The following is a 17,039-nucleotide window of genomic DNA, read 5'->3' as shown; positions in this document are numbered from 1 at the left end:
AATTGCTAAATGGCTTCAGCTTTTTCATAACATGCTGAAAAGCTCATCTATATTCCTCTGGTGATTAAACTTGCATCAAGCTCAATTGTTAAACAAATATGAGGGAAGTTGGTGCTTTTAATTTTATAGCCTGCCTACAGTACTGTATGTCCTCTCCAGTTTGGAGGATGCTCTACTGTCACGGTTTTAAAGCTGGGCCAGCTATTAAACCTATGGCAGATGCCCTCTGTTATCCCCCCCCCCTCCCCCCAGAGGGAAAGGGAAAGGGAAAAGGGAGAGAGACTTCCGGGTTGGAAAGTTAAAACAGTTTTAATAAACTATAATAATGAAAAAGAGTATAATAATAATAATAGAAATAATCAAATATATACAAATATATATACAAAACCAAGATTGAGCTCCCCTGAAGTCAGCCACGTCACCACCGGCACTGCAGGGCAGGCTCCGGGAAGGCCCAGGCTGGGCCTAGCGACGGTCGAGAGCTGGATTCAGGGATGCACAGATCGGGATCGGGGGCAGCAGGAAAACAGACGGAGTCCTCCTTGGACACCGGCCATAGCAGAAAGAGAGCGAGACCCTCGTGATCCCCCCGCTTTATACCGAGAATGACGTGTGTGGGATGGAATACCTTCGTTGGTCAATTTTGGGTCACCTGCCCTGTCTGCTCCCCGCTGCAGCTGCGACCCCCCTTCGGCTCTTCACTTGTAAGCAGTGAGGAATTGAGCAGTGACCTTGGTTTCTCTAAGAATAAGTACAGCAAGAGCCTTTCTGCATAACATCCCTACCGGTGCCTCAGTGATAACTACAAACTTCGAGCGTTATCAGTCCTGGAAGCAGACACTGTCTGCAAAAACATGCAGTTAGTTTCAGAAAGTGCAGTTACTTAGAGGAGACTTAGCTGAAAGTAAAAATCACTGAAAGGAAAATAGGCCTGGTTTAGGCCAAACCAGGACATCTACATAAGTCTGTGGAACTGAGCTGAGTGAATCCCATTTTTCTCACAAAACACGCAACCGCCCTGGGAAATCATGTTGGGTGCATTCATCTGAATCGCCCTTCAAACCAGTCATCTTGACATAGCTCAGCTTTGTGCTTCAGCTTAAAAACTGCACAAGACCATTTCTTAAAATGTAGGTCAATTGTCTTTTGTTGTGAGGAAATAAAATATATGGGACCCGCTATCAGCCTTCATATAGCCTTTGTGAGCTTGCATGAATTATTTACAGTCATTTTCAGGCACATAGAAAGGAGTCAGTATCCTACTTAATTTTAAGTTACTTTAACCTTGCTGTTTGCCATGCATTGTCTGGAATCAATAGCCTGGTATCCCTTTTGCTTTCGACATGCTTCTTTCCTTCTACCCTTGATGTATCCAATTCACTTGGAATGCAACAGCCATAACCCAGGAGCTATCCTGTGCCATCAGCCCAGCAGCAGAGCCTCACTGATCTTGTAGGAGTCTCTACATGTTGGAACTGTAAAAAGTTACTCACCATCATTATCCTCCTCCTCATCATCATAAACAAATGGATGAAAAATGTCCACTTAATGCAGAGCTACACAGTAGGATACTTAGCCCTTTTCATTGTTATTTGCATATACAAAAGTGCAGTCATTGTCTGTTTTCTCAGGTTCTGCATAATCAGCTGATCACCTTTTTTCTGTTTTAGACTGCTTAACACACAATTAGGTATGAAGAGCACTGCATTTCTTTGCTATTGCAGCATTTTCGAAGTGCTTCACTAAGGAATTTCTAGTCCTGGTAACTGGCATATGTGTGCATATGAGCTTGAAATCTGCCTCCAGGGGCTTCCTCTTTGTCCAGGCAAGGGGTAGAAGGAGTAATGTACAAATGCTTCTTCTCAAATAGTTTCTGCACTCTGCTGGTCAGCCCTGATGTGCCGCAGAAACCTTACATTTATTTGGAGGGCAAGGCAGTAAGGATATGTGCGCAAATGCAGGGGTGGGAACACAGTAAACAGCACTGGTTCTTATCCTTATATATTACTAGGAACCATTCAGTTTTCTGTATAGTGAAAATTTACTGCGAGGATGTGAGGCCAAATCTGTGGATGCAGCTGAGAAGGCAGGTACTCCATGTCCCATGGCAAAAGAAAGGGTGTCCCAACAAGTAATGCTTCAGACAGAGCATTGCACCTGCATCTATCCAAAATGAAGTCACCAAGTTCACAAATAAGTGAATGGCAGGAGAGCCACACTCAATACGTGACTGTTTGGGGTAACCAGAGGGAGTCAGCAGAGTGGACACATGGGAGAAAACTGCCTCCCTGTTTATATAACAGAGATGGAAACTCAGTAAGAGGAAAAAGAGTGAAACAAAACCAAACATCCAATCTCTTACTTCATTTCCCAAAATAAATAGAGTCTGTTAATTCAACTAGCTTAAAATCTCCCACATTAGACACCTCCACATTTCTTTAGCTAATATTTGGATGTTCGGAAATTTCTCCTCTTAGTTGATTCCATGTCCTACCTCTTCTCTTATGTTATAGCTCAAACTAGGAAACACCCATTGTGCATACCTCATTGTCTTTCTCATTTTTGTGACAAAGCTACATATGACTGATGCTGAGTTTTACCGATAGCTGACACAGTACTATCAATTAACGTTTGCTGTGTCTATAGGCTCCTGCTGAGTTGAACATGTTGGCTGCTATGTATACTGTGGAACTGCTTGCCTCCAATTAGAATGCATGTTGAGAAGACAAAATTTTAATACGATAGGTCAGCAGTGGCTATTCCTTAACAGACTTCAAAATGCTGAGCAGATGTAAGACTGTACCATTGAACTATCATTTGCCAATATTGTATAGTCATACACAGTGATGAAAAACATCTGTGGTCCACTATCGACACTTCTGGCTCATCTGGAGAAGACATTTTTGCCTTTCTGTTCTTCCTGTGCTCTGAAGAGGTCAGGCATGATCTAGTCCAGTCCAAAACTGGTGAAGCTGTACTAGTCCTGAGGTACACCTGAAGCAATAAGAACAGCTAGAGACAGACACCAAAGAGGGCAGTTCATTGCAGCTATCTTAGATCATTACCTTGGGACTAACTTTGTGTTGCTATTTTTATTCCCAAACTACTGCTGCCCATATATCAGAACAGTGCTTTGGCTCTTTTTTGGCTAGGAACAGCGTTGTTCTTATTCCAGACCAGACCAGAGAATATTTTTCATGTTTGTTTTACTAACTCTAAGATGCAGAGTGATCTTTATTAGACACAGCACAAAAGTTACAATTGTAAAGTCATAGAAGATGTACAAAATATTGCTGAATGCAAATGCTGCGTAGAGCCTTTTTGACTGCCAGACACCTCAAGACATGCTTGCAATGCGTCTTCCTGTGCTTACAGAGTTTTCACTTGAGGACAAAGCAAAGATCAGATCTTAGATGTTATCATTGGTGTAAAGCAATTTTATTTAACCCTTTGCCGACATATCACACTTTCTTTGCATGTATGTGTTCACTGACAATGCAGAATGCCTCTGAAGGATGGTACTTGCTGCTTTATTTATAGAATCACAGAATCATAGAATCATAGAATGGTTTGGATTGGAAGGGACCTTTAAAGGTCATCTGGTCCAACCCCCTGCAATGAGCAGGGATATCTTCAACATTGGTTCTCATGTGTGGTGGCCAGGCTCAGGTCAGATTGCTTACTCTTGAGTTGCTATAGTTAACGGCATGCTCCTTCCCAAATAACAGGCCTCATCACTCTGAAGGAATGAAGATTTGCACCATTACTTGCACTGTTCAGCAAGTGCCTGTAAGAATGTCAATATTCTTTATTAAAAAGTAGAGCAGTAACAGCAAGTCAAGTAGAAAAAGAGTGGAACAGTATACAGGGAAAGGAGTTGGGATATAGTCCACAAATCTCATGTTGAACAAGGTGCTAACACCTTGTCTAGCCTGAAGTCATCAGGACTCTACATGAATTTGTCTACACAAAACTCCATTCAGCGTCAAGGACAAGAAACAAGAGTGACAAGAACATCCTGAACTCACAGCTTAGTTAGGAAGGCTGCAGTGCACCTTCTTTAGACTCTCTTTTTCTGTCTTATTTTCTGGATGGTGGAAAGAATTGAAGATCTACCACATAATTGCATGTCACTACAAATACCAAGTCTTATTAGCAATGAGTCTGACTCTCATGCTTGAAAGTCTGGGATGTTTTTTCTCACTAGCCCTGGCATATCTAAATCTTAGTGCAAATTGTGTGAAGAATATAAAATAAATCTGAAACCCCAGAATCATCCAACTGGAAACTAACAGAACTGCAACTCAGGTGAGGTTTGAGAGATCCTATTTTCCAGCAGACAGACAAATGTTCAGCAGAGCTACGCATATTTTCAGTATTAAAGCAAGGTAGTTTAGTCTATATGCCTATGTGTGTATGTCACTTGAAATTAAAGGTGGGTCAAATTACCCATAAATAATCTGGCTGCTCAGTGAACCACAGGGATTGGTATTTCCCAGATGCCATGAATATTTTCCCATTCACTTCACTTTCAGTTTATTTAAAATAAACTATTTGACATCTAAAATGACTGGGGTTATTGCAGCTGGAAAAAAATACACTTGGAGTGTGAAGTCCTTTCCCTGTTCTTTTTTCTCATAACACCCTATAAAAGGATATGTTTTGATTGATATAAACTATTATGACACACATGAAGAAAAATGTATTAGAAACTGAACAAGATGCATCGTTGCTGATTGTTCACCCATTACTCTGTCAAGTGAACATGTAGTCTTGATATTGCAATACAATCTTATATATTTAAGCCTGATATAATCCTATTGAAATCAGTGTAAAACTTTCTATTTCTGAGGGTGTTGAATCAAGCCCTAATGAAATTGTAAAAGCTCCCCATTTGTTTAAAATATGCTTATAAGCAAGTCAAAGTGAGATGTTTCCCTAAACCCTTTACAAAAGGCTTTCTGAGCAATACAGATGAAGTCAAAACTCTGCACAGCCACTTCCCTTTGTGGTCTCTAATAATAATATATTTGTGAATAATCCATAATTAAATAAGAGCATAACATTAATTATTTCACTAGATTGTTAATCAGCAGGGTATTCTATGCCCCCCTCTTCCTAGTAACTAACCTGTCAGGGTCTAATAATTGTTGCCATGAATGGGGTTGGGTTAAGGTCCCTGAGGAATGTCAGTTCTCTTGTTCCATTAGTGAGAGCACATATAGATCATTTTCAGTACTAATCAATTATGTCTCTTGTATTTAAAAATTAAATTGACTCACCATGGGAGTAGGATAAAGGGAAAAAATACATTCCTCCTTTTATGTGTAATTACAATTGTAAAACATTTTCCTTTGAAATGTAATTGCTGCCTATAGAGAGTGAAGCTGGAGAGCTTAAACTGTTTAGCTGACACATTCAGTTGTCTTTCAGGTTTTTCCTTTGGATAATTTAATGTGCTGAAACAGTCTTAAAGACTTCTTGACTTTTAAAGGTTCTCAGAAACAGCTCAGGGTTTAAGAAAAACAAAAAGATGACTGGACAATGAATGAATTCTGTCATCTTATTAAAAAACATGATGAAAGTAATTTATTCTTAGAGATGCTTTACTCTTTTAGGAAGAAAAATGATCAACCAACCATAAACTTAAAGTTTTAATTTTCTTAAAAACTGTATAGCTTGCTGCCTATGTCTGACTTTTCATTTTTGTGTTCTTATGAGATCTTCAAGAGTAGTTAACCAATGCTATGCAGTATATATGACCTGCCATTCAGGGACAAGGCTTTGAAGGTCACCAGAGAGTGTAATATTCCTCTGCTGGGCAGGAATACACTGAAGATCATATTGTTCTTCAGGACAGTCATGTACGATATCATTTAGATAGTCAACAACTTAGGTGCCATGCAAGTCTGGGGTCAGGCTGCAATCCTACAACACTCTTTATTGGATGTTTTTGGTTCTCTGCAGTCTTTCATGTTGACCATTAGTGCCAGGTCTGTGCATCAACCAATTATATATGCTAAAGAATAAGTTTCATATACCATAAGAAATTGCTGATGAGGAAATTGGGCTTCCTTATTTACAGATATATATAGCTCTCTGAAGGAATTCTGAGTAGTAACAGTCCAAAAATAACCTGTATCACCTGTCACACTAATCACATACTAAGAAACTCCTTATAAAAGATTTGTAAATTATCAGTGTCTTCCACAAATCAGTTGAAAAATAGGAATATGCTTTTGAGGAGACCTGTATCCTTATGTTCATTGACAATTTTCAAGCTCTCATTGTTTTTGCCAGCTTTAGAACCCCTCGGAGAATAGGATGAATTGTTTGCAGGAACATACACAATAAATGTCTCTGGTTTGCATTTTGTTTCTTATTGTATTATTCACCAAGTCTAGTTATATGCATATTATGGATATGAATGGTTATCTGTATAGTTACAAGCACCTTCCAGAATGTTGGTTTCTGGACAGCTTATTATTCATGTAGTTTATTTGCCATGTTTAGAAGTAACCTCTGACCTGTGGATTCTATAACGATTGATTAGTCATTTATTAAGACACCTAAGAATATATTATTCATCTTCCATAAATTTTTTATAAATGTACTTCTAATTTGATGCATGACTGCTATATTTAGAGTACATAAATAAGTCAAGAAAGGCTAACTCCTGCAGTGTTCTAGCATTGATAAGGATTGTATCAATAACCAAGTACAAATACAATGGGAATTTTAGTTTAAATGAATATTTAGTATTGAAACAATGACAAATTTCACCTCAGTCCTTGCAAGCTGATCAGACAACTTATTTTAAATGTTTTTTAAATTACAGAAGTCCATCATTTCTATTACCCTGAGCGGAATGAAACACTAACCTTTCATTTGTGTGAAATTAATTCCGTGTTTTCCAGGGAGTGGCAAATGCTATTTCTTCACAAATTTTCTACATAGACATGGCAAGGTATTTACATTTTTCATAGCTGTGTGAAAAGGCTGAACTGAATCACAAGCATGCTGAACATCCATGGGTGGTTTGACTTCAGCCTAGTTTAATAAATGGAATTTTTTGAGGCTCATGAAGGATTAATGGATGTGAGATGGAAAGGGCTGTGCCACTGGGAAGCCAACAAACTTCTTGGCATCCATCTGATTTCTCTTCTGTCCTGTCCTGTCTTATCTTATCCTATTCACCATGTATTGCCTGAGTCAGAAAACTATGTATTTATCCGAGTTCTTTTCTCACCATATCAGACAAAAAACTTTCAGTAATATTTTGTTAATTTCTGCATTATAAAAATATGCCCATTTCCATGTAACTTTTTAGAGCAGAGGAAATCTAAGATACAAGAAACACTCTTTGCACTTGGAGTAAAAGGAGGTGAGGTGGATACTGGTCTTTCTGAGATCATTATGTAAACTGGTACCCGAAGGAAGAGGTTGTGAAGTACTGACGGCAGCTCTTAGATAAATGGGGATCAGACCATGAGACATCCCAAAGGTAAAGATCAAAACACTGAACTGCATTGCGTATTGTATGGCAAGCCCATACAGGGAGTCTGGTGAACTCACAGTTTCTTAAATTATGAACTGACTGGAATTACCTAAAAAACTGGAGAGAACTGGACATATTCCAATAGTTTATGTCAGCTGAGAAGTAATTAACACTAAAAACAATGGAAGGAATGACACATACTCTGTAAAAATAGTGAATGAAAGCAAGTGGACATTACTGTCTGGCACATCCAGCTTCCAAGCTAGGGTGATTTTCTTTGCATACGTGTATTTTTAAATGAATGAGTTGACTAGTATCCATTGCTGTGGGGGATTTTTTTCAAGGTATATACAGAAATACCCTTCTGCTCTTGGGCAAAACCAAAGAATGATCTTCTCTTCATTCCTTTCATCTCTGCTATACCAGCACTCATCAGTGAGAGTCAGCATGGGGAGTTTTACTGACTCTGGCATCATCAAAAATTTTATAGTTGGTAATTCGAGTAGTTTGTACTTCATTATACACTGCAAACTAAATAAAAGTACTGGGCTTACAGAACATGATCAGGGATATGATTCAAGGGCAAGAAAAATCTATGTTACTGATGAAAAGGGGAAAAAAAGTATGATGTTCAGATCACAGAATGGAATTAGGGGAAAAAGTGTTTTGCTGCAGCAGCCATCAAACCCCAGCGACACTATTTTTTTACAGACCAGATGCTCAGCTTGTTGAATTATAAGTGTTGGTGACTTTAGCTGAAGATCTGCCCCAGTGAAAAAGTAATTTCTGACTATAAAACTTTGCCTTATATGATGCTGTTCATTCCTCTGAAAAGACTTTCTTTGACTATAAAACTGTTCATTAAGAAGTGTTTCTGGGGCTGAAGTTCAGATGTTATTGTAAACAAGTATTATTCTGAATTTTCACAACTGGAAAGTGACAGAGCTGTTGCAAAGCCTGGCAAAAATAAGAAAGCCTCATTGCATGAAAATCTACATTTTACACCCAAAGGCAGATGCTAGAAGGCACAACAGAACTGCATTGTGCACTACGTTCTTCCCCTGACTATGCCCATTAATGAGATGCAACTTGTGAAAAATTAGGAGGAGCAGGGAAAAGGCCAAATATAGAAAGGCAGTGAAAAGAGAGATACCCTTTCCCCCTTCACCCAGAGGTGACCAGTCTATTTCAAGTCTGATCTATCTGTGCTTACGAGACAATGGGGAATATCGTACTGCCTCTGCATTCTCTGCAGATAACTATCATTCTCCATTACTGTCAATATGCAGGTGCCAAAATAGATATTGCGCAAATACAAGCTTTAGAAATGCAGGCAGACACGCAGTAAGAATATGACACTATTTGTCAGCAGTAAGCCATTTTAAAACTCGTAAGGTTTAAACAATTATTTTAAATCCCTTCTTGGTATAACTGATGCATAGTATAATGAAAGGGAAAGAGTGAGTGTACCTGGGTGTTTTTCATGGATTATTTCCTTTTGCTCGCCCTCACCATAGAAACAAGAAGCATCATGTCCCAGTGACATCTGACTCCCTCGCTATCTTTAAAAGCTTCCCCAGATAATACATTATTGTGTTTGTAGCATCTTCCCTGTGGTTCCCACAGCAGCTTCAAAAACACTCTGGTTTGGTGACAAAACAAATGAGCCTGAGACATTACACAGAATCACAGAATCACAGAATGTTAGGGATTGGAAGGGACCTCGAAAGATCATCTAGTCCAATCCCCCTGCCGGGGCAGGATTGCCTAGACCATATCACACAGGAATGCGTCCAGGCGGGTTTTGAATGTCTCCAGAGAAGGAGACTCCACAACCTCTCTGGGCAGCCTCTCTGTAACCTTCATTACAATGAAGGACACTCTTCCCCAGACTTTTCTTGTAGAAAAGGACACTGTGGTATCCATAAACATGCTGTTTAAAGCAGAGGCAGAAGGAAGATTAGAAACCTGGGCAATTTGATCAGCTGTACAGGGGGACTCAGAATCTTATTTGACTGGAAAAATATCTGATTGACCTTGAACCTGAAACAACTTGTTGGGGGATCTGTTGGTTCAATTGCTCTCTGTTAGCTCCTCAGCTAGAAGCACACTGTTTCTTCCTTTCAGATTTCATCTTCAAAAAACCAGGCTGATGGGACTATGATAGCACTGGGCTAGGGCAAGGAGGACTGTATCTTTGGATAGGAAGAGAGTGTACTTACAAGAATTTTTTTCATTTCCTTTTATGCAAAATCTAGTGACACCTACTGAATCAAAAGATATGCATGATCTGAAAATGAGGTTAAAAAAAATCTCAAAAGAAAAGTTGTGGCAAAAGGTGGTCAGGTCTAATGTGAGTGGATTTAAATGAATAAGCAACCAATAAAAAGATATTTATGATTAAGGAACAATGCACAGAGCTAGATATAGGTTCAGTCAGTTAACTTTGAGACAGATTGTGAAGTGTTATTCACAATATACAATGCATATGTGCAAATGATCTTGATTTTTATGAGATTATTTATGGATTAAAATACTTAACATGGTGTCACGGTTTAAAGCTGGGCCAGTTATTAAACCTGTGGCAGATGCCCTCTGTTATCCCCCCCCCCTCCCCCCAGAGGGAAAGGGAAAGGGAAAAGGGAGAGAGGCTTCCGGGTTGGAAAGTTAAAACAGTTTTAATAAACTATAATAATGAAAAAAAAAATAATAATAATAATAGAAATAATCAAATATATACAAATATATATACAAAACCAAGATTGAGCTCCCCTGAAGTCAGCCACGTCACCACCGGCACTGCAGGGCAGGCTCCGGGAAGGCCCAGGCTGGGCCTAGCAACGGTCGAGAGCTGGATTCAGGGATGCACGGATCGGGATCGGGGGCAGCAGGAAAACAGACGGAGTCCTCCTTGGACACCGGCCATAGCAGAAAAAGGGCGCGACCCTCGTGATCCCCCCCCTTTATACCGAGAATGACGTGTGTGGAATGGAATACCCTCGTTGGTCAATTTTGGGTCACCTGCCCTGTCTGCTCCCCCCTGCAGCTGCGACCCCCCCCCTTCGGCTTTTCACTTGTAAGCAGTGAGGAATTCATCAGTGACCTTGGTTTCTCTAAGAATAAGTACAGCAAGAGCCTTACTGCACAACATCCCTACCGGTGCCTCAGCGATAACTACAAACTTCGGGCGTTATCAGTCTTGGAGGCAGACACTGTCTGCAAACATGCAGTTACTTAGAGGAGACTTAGCTGAAAGCAAAAATCACTGAAAGGAAAATCGGCCTGGTTTAGGCCAAACCAGGACACATGGTAATAGTAACAGCATATGGCTATTGGGTACTTCAGGTGGTCATTTCGTCCCCATTTATCCCCCTCAAAGTAAGATCAACATTCACATATCATTCCTGTGGTCTGAGTAACCCACCCTTAAAGATTTTTAATATGGGAAACTCCAAAATTTCCAAGACAGTCTCTTCCACTGCTTTGCTGTCTTCATTGATGTAAGTTTCCTTAACTCCAATTTTAATTTCTTGCTGAAATTATCTCTTTTCCTACCTGCCAGGAACATCAAGAACAGATTGTTCCCTCTTCCTCAGCAGCAGTCTGCTACTAATGTGTAGACTACTATATCAGCAGCACCCCTAGGCTATCTTCTCTACACTAAACAATCTGAATTCATTCAATCTTTCTGCTTAGGTCATTTTGCTAGACCTCTTCTGACCTCCCTTCTTTTTATCTTCTCTGAATTCACTATACCCAGACCATTCTTGAAGTGATATGTTCAAAACTGCTCCCAGCGCAATATTGCAGTGATGTCCTAAGAGTCTGGAGATAACAGAAGACATCCTATCACTAAGCACTATTAATAATGTTCATTTTTGATCATTACAAACTACCCTTATGACATATAGAATTGATTAATCTACCCCAGAGAAAAGAAGTTATATTATCTTGCCCAAAGACCAAGAAAGCTACACAATGCTGACCAGTTCTTTCAAAGGTATAAATTAGCCGCACAATAACATCATTACTGTGACATATCCTTGTCTTAAATTCAGATATTATCAAAAGGAATACTGTCATCTACTTTTTTCTTAATAGGACAAATTGTGGATGCAAGTCAAGACAATCTTATCTCTGAAAGCTGGTATAGCTTTCTTGTCTAAAGAGGGTGTCTGGCGCCCGATCCTTTCATGATCTATTATTTTCAAACAGGTATGAGAAAGGGACTGCACCTTATCCTATGTTAGAAATAGGACTTTTGAGGAGTGACTCCACTTGCAGTAAAAAGGTAAAACTTCTTTCTTCATCTGAAGGTAGTTCAAGGGACTTCCTTTGGGATGTCTAACCACCTGTCTCCAGATAAGTTGGTTCATGCTTTCCTCTTGAAAAGTCAGTTGATCAGATGTCCAATAACATATGATTAATGACCTACAAGATGAAGGCAGGTATCATGATGGGAGTCTGCTATAGACCACCCAACCAGGATGAAGAGGCAGATGAAATATTCTATAAGCAGCTGGGAGATGTCTCACGATCGCTAGCCCTTGTTCTCGTGGGGGACTTCAACTTACCAGATGTCTGCTGGAAATACAATACAGCAGAGAGGAAACAGTCTTGGAGGTTCCTGGAGTGTGTGGAAGATAAGATAACTTCCTGATACAGCTGGTCAGTGAGCCAACTAGGGAAGGTGCCCTGCTAGACCTCTTGTTTGCATCAGAGAAGTACTTGTTAGTGATGTGAGTCGGAGGCTGTCTTGGGTATAGCGATCATGAAATGGTAGAATTTTCAATTCTTGGAGGAGGGGAATCAGCAGAACTGCTATCCTGGATTTCTGGATGGTAGACTTAGGCCTGTTTAGGAGCCTGGTTGACAAAGTCCCTTGGGAGGCAATCCTGAAGGGCAAAGGGGTCCAGGAAGGCTGGACACTCTTCAAGAAAGAAATCTTAAAGGCGCAGGAGCAGGCTGTCCCCACGTGCCAAAAGATGAGCTGGCAGGGAAGAAGACTGGCCTGGCTGAACAGAGAGCTTTGGCTGGAACTCAGGAAAAAAAAGAGAGTTTATGACCTTTGGAAGAAGGGGCAGGTGACTCAGGAGGACTAGAAAGTCATGAGGTTATTCAGAGAGAAAATTAGAAGGGCCATAGCCCAACTAGAACTTCATCTGGTTACTGCTGTAGAAAACAATAAAAAATGTTTCTATAAATACATTAGCAAAAAAAGGAGGGCCAAGGAGAATCCCCATCCTTTATTGGATGTGGGGGGAAACATAGTGAGAAAGGCTGAGGAAAAGGCTGAGGTGCTTAATGCCGCCTTTACCTCAGTCTTTAAAAGTAAGATCAGTTGTTCTCAGGGTACCTAGCCCCCTGAGCTGGAAGACAGGGACAGGGAGCAGAATGAAGCCCCCATAATCCAAGGGGAAATGGTTAGCAACCTGCTACACCACTTAGACACACACAAGTCTATGGGGCCGGATGGGATCTTGTCAAGAACCGATAAGGTTCCACCGGAGGGGGGGTTCACCAGCTATCGCAGCCCTCCTTGGTCAGCCCTGCCCAGCCGGCACAGGTCAGAGCCCCCTAAAAACTCCACGGTCAGCCCCACCCCTATGGGTTAGAGCCCCCTAAAAATAATTTCCCCCCCCTTTCCCTCCCGGTGCACTCGGGAGTAGCAAAGGATTCCCCTCCCCTATGAAAGGGTTTTTAGTTGATCCTTGAGACGAACATAAAGCACAAACGAGGCACGGTATTGATTCACAGTGGGCTATGTTTACTTGGAGAATAATAAGTGGATAATGATATTTTGTGAAAGAGGAGGAAAGACACGTAAAAGAAACCAAGAGACAGAAGGAAAAATAGGCTGAGATTACAGAAAGTATAGCAAGGATAGGATAGTTACCACCCAGGATCCAGCGGCGTCCCTCAGGTCCTCTGTTTGTCTTCGGTGTTCAGTCTTATGGTAGTGGTCCGGCACCGTGTGTCGGGGGTGGTCTTCCTTTATACCTTGTAGGTAAGGGAGTGGGTTTAGTCATCTTGACAACGGTGTGACTGTAGTTTTGCATATGTGCATACATCTCATGCGCTATTTACACATCTTAGGCCTCGCTTATCACTCGGAGTAAACAGGATGTTCTTGGTGGGCTGCTTGCTCAGCCCGGACAATGGTCGGCAACTGATAAGCAGAAGAGTGGTGTGCTGCATCAACAAGCTTGTAGATTCCACAGTTCTGCCGTCTTATCAGTCAAGCCTACTCACACAAGCAAACTTTGAGACAATCGCTTTACATTCCAGTCTCTCATAGATCTACCCAAGGGTACTGAGGGAACTGGTGGAAGTGCTCACCAAGCTGCTTTCCATCATTTATCAGCAGTCCTGGTGAACAGGGGAGGTCCCAGTTGACTGGAAATTAGCAAATGTTGACAGCAGCAGCAGCAGCGACAGCAGCAGCAGCAGCGGCAGCGACTGAGGTGAGTGCGGGGCGAGGGCGAGATCGGGCTGTACCGGGAGGTTTTCATACTCTGGGCCCCACCGAGCAGCAGCCCCGAGCTGCTTCCCCCCCCCCCGCCCAGACCCAGAAGTTCCCGGCAATGAATCAGGAGAGGAGGGGGCGTAGCACCACCCCCTGTTGATCGGGTGATAAAAAGCCTCCTGGAGGACAGGGACCAGTCCCTGCCCAGAGGGTACAGGGGGAGTCATCAGTGACTGTGTGTGTCCCAGGGCAGGAGAGGCCACAGCCGTTTGCAGCTCGTTGGGGAGGGCGCTGACTCCCTCCCAGTGCACAAGGCGAGGAAGGCGCCAAGGAGCTGTGAACCAGGGGTGTCACCAACAGGTATTTCCCAGCTCAGTGAAAGAACAATGGTCTCTACCCGGCGGAAGAAGACCAATATGGATGTGGGAACCCAGACAGAGCTCCCACGGAAGGAGGCAATTGTGCAGGTCGCAGGCTGCAGGGAATGCTACAGTGTCTCTGTGGTGACAGGGGGCTGTGTGCGCTGTGAGCAGGTAGATGATCTGCTCGGCCGAGTGGCACAGCTGCAAAGCCAGCTTGAAAGGCTTCAAGCTGAAGTAGAAAGGCTTAGGAGCATTCGGGAGGCTGAAATGGAGATAGACTGGTGGAGCCAGGCTCTGCCCTCCCTGCAACAAAAATGGGAGCACCTGCCGGAGAGCTCCCAGGATCGAGGGACCCCTGTACTCTGCCCCTCTCAGGTGGAAAACAATAACCTAGAGGAGAGGAGTGAGTGGAGGCAAGTCTATGGCCGTGGCAAAAGGCGAGTGCCCTCCTTGCCTACCTTGCCTCCACAGGTGCCTCTGAGAAATAGATATGAAGCCCTAGTGGAATACAGCCGGTCCAATGGGGATGTGGTGGAGAGGCAACCTATATCAGAGGTCCCACCACAGTCAGAAAAACCTGACAGGCATATAGCTACCTCCTCCACAAGGAAGAAGAGAAGAGTTTTAGTGGTTGGAGACTCCTTCCTAAAGGGATCTGAGGGCCCAATATGCAGAGCTGACCCCCATCACAGGGAGGTCTGCAGCCTGCCTGGAGCCCGAATCAGGGATATCACCAGGAAACTCCCCAACCTGGTGAAGGCCACAGACTACTACCCGCTGCTGATCTTCCAGACAGGTGGGGAAGAAGCTGCATCCTGTAGTCTGAGGGGGATGAAGAAAGACTACAAGGCCCTAGGACGGCTGGTGAAAGAGTCTGGGGCACAAGTTGTTTTCTCCTCCCTCCTTCCATTTTCAGGTGATGACATGGGATGGAATGGTAGGATTCTCTCTATTAATGCATGGCTACGAGACTGGTGCTACAGGCAGGGCTTTGGGTTCTTTGATAATGGCTGGTTTTATAAGACACCAGGCGTGACTGTAATACATGGGAAAGGTTTATGTCGTAGGGGCAAAAGGGTTCTGGGACAGGAATTAGCAGGGCTCATTCGGAGAGCTTTAAACTAGATTCGAAGGGGGATGGGGTAGTAGCTGGGCTTGCACCACTGGGGCAACGCTCTAGTGTTGAGGTAGACCAGGAGGCCTCCCATCCCCCTGGGGTGAAATCGGTGTGCTCAGCTCGCTCCCTGAAATGCCTGTACACCAATGCACGCAGCATGGGGAATAAACAGGAGGAGTTGGAAATCCGTGTACCAGGAGACCTGCATGGTTAAACAGGGAACTGCTGGGCAAACTCAAGTGGAAGAAGAGGGTGTACAGATCATGGAAGGAGGGGCTGGCCACTTGGGAGGAATATAAGTCTGTTGTCAGAGGATGTAGGGAGGCAACTAGGAAAGCTAAGGCCTCCTTGGAATTAAACCTTGCAAGAGAGGTCAAGGACAACAGAAAGGGCTTCTTCAAATACATTGCAGGTAAAGCCAACACTAGAGGCAATGTAGGCCCACTGATGAATGAGGTGGGGGTCCTGGAGACAGAGGATAAAAAGAAGGCGGAGTTACTGAATGCCTTCTTTGCCTCTGTCTATACTGCTGGAGGCTGTCCTGAGGAGCCCCGGACCCCTGAGGCCCCAGAAGAAGTCAGGATAGAGGAGGAATCTGTCTTGGTAGATGAGGGCTGGGTCAGGGACCAATTAAGCAATCTGGACGTCCATAAATCCATGGGCCCTGATGGGATGCACCCGCAGGTGCTGAGGGAGCTGGCGGAAGTCATTGGTAGGCCACTCTCCATCATCTTTGCTAAGTCGTGGGCAACGGGAGAGGTGCCTGAGGACTGGAGGAAAGCTAATGTCACTCCAGTCTTCAAAAAGGGCAAGAAGGAGGACCCGGGTAACTATAGACCGGTCAGCCTCACCTCCATCCCCGGAAAGGTGATGGAACAACTTGTCCTTGGTGCTGTCTCTAGGCACATCAATGATAGGGGGATAATTAGGGGCACTCAGCATGGCTTCACCAAGGGGAAGTCATCCTTAACCAACCTGATAGCCTTTTATGAGGACATAACCCCGATAGATGATGGTAAAGCTGTGGATGTGGTCTATCTTGATTTCAGTAAAGCGTTTGACACGGTCTCCCACAGCATCCTCGCAGCTAAACTGGGGAAGTGTGGTCTGGATGATCGGATAGTGAGGTGGATTGTGAACTGGCTGAAGGAAAGAAGCCAGAGAGTGGTGGTCAATGGGACAGAGTCCAGTTGGAGGTCTGTGTCTAGCGGAGTCCCGCAAGGGTCGGTTCTGGGACCAGTTCTATTCAATATATTCATTAATGACTTGGATGAGGGAATAGAGTGCGCTGTCAGCAAGTTCGCTGATGACACCAAACTGGGAGGAGTGGCTGATGTGCCGGAAGGCTGCGCAGCCATTCAGAGAGACCTGGACAGGCTGGAGAGTTGGGCGGGGAGAAATTTAATGAAATATAACAAGGGCAAGTGTAGAGTCCTGCATCTGGGCAAGAACAACCCCATGTATGAGTACAAGTTGGGGACAGACCTGTTGGAGAGCAGCGTAGGGGAAAGGGACCTGGGAGTCCTAGTGGACAGCAGGATGACCATGAGCCAGCAGTGTGCCCTTGTGGCCAAGAAGGCCAATGGCATCCTGGGG

This window comes from Nyctibius grandis, chromosome W (assembly GCF_013368605.1).
Source record: "Nyctibius grandis isolate bNycGra1 chromosome W, bNycGra1.pri, whole genome shotgun sequence".
NCBI classification, from domain to species: domain Eukaryota; kingdom Metazoa; phylum Chordata; class Aves; order Nyctibiiformes; family Nyctibiidae; genus Nyctibius; species Nyctibius grandis.
This window is presented reverse-complemented; position numbering follows the sequence as displayed.